General features: G+C 33.1%; 1 long non-coding RNA gene across 1 annotated transcript in view; it reads right to left on the reverse strand.

The window, feature by feature from the left end:
• Nucleotides 1-662, reverse strand: part of LOC144652029 (uncharacterized) — an 80,567-nt gene that overhangs the window by 42,540 nt on the left and 37,365 nt on the right. The gene's annotated exons all lie outside the window — the stretch shown is intronic.

Raw genomic sequence — 662 nt, forward strand, 5'->3', positions numbered from 1 at the left:
GACTGAGTTTCTACTAAAATCTGTTAAAGGTGTGCTATCACATTACACAGTCAGGTATAAAGTTTTGATATCAAATTGAAACAGTCGGGCAGACTTTTTCAAATTCTGCCCTTATGACACAATGTGTCGGAAAAATCACAGAACAAGAGATGATTATAGGGCACATTTCAAGTACACGCAAAGGTACTGGTACTTCGTTAAGCACCACTTTGACAAAAAAATGCAGCAATAGCTCAATGATAATGCCCCTTTAATTGTGAGCGAGTTTTGGCTGTCTCCCAGCATCAATTAAACTTTCAGCAACAATAATTATTTAACTCTATGGCATTGAAGTCAACTAGCAGAATCCTTCTCTCAGTTTTTCTGATGCCTATTATTTAAAACCTACTGGGAATAAATTACTTAATAACTAAACTTAAAATGAAATTTACTCTGGTAGTTGTAATCAAAGGACAACATATTATGTATAAGTGTGCTATTATTATTTTGTGGCTTATATCTACTGTAAAAGCTTAGAACACAGTATCATTTTCGTATATCATCATACAAAGCTGTTGTCAGAAACGTTACTGCATACTTGATTACTGTAATGTTGTTGTATTAAATTCAATGTTTTGCTTAAATTGTGACTGTGTTCTGATAATATCGTTATATCAGGGAAA

Source organism: Oculina patagonica, chromosome 4, assembly GCF_052425735.1.
Source record: "Oculina patagonica isolate OP01 chromosome 4, crgOcupat, whole genome shotgun sequence".
NCBI lineage: Eukaryota > Metazoa > Cnidaria > Anthozoa > Scleractinia > Oculinidae > Oculina > Oculina patagonica.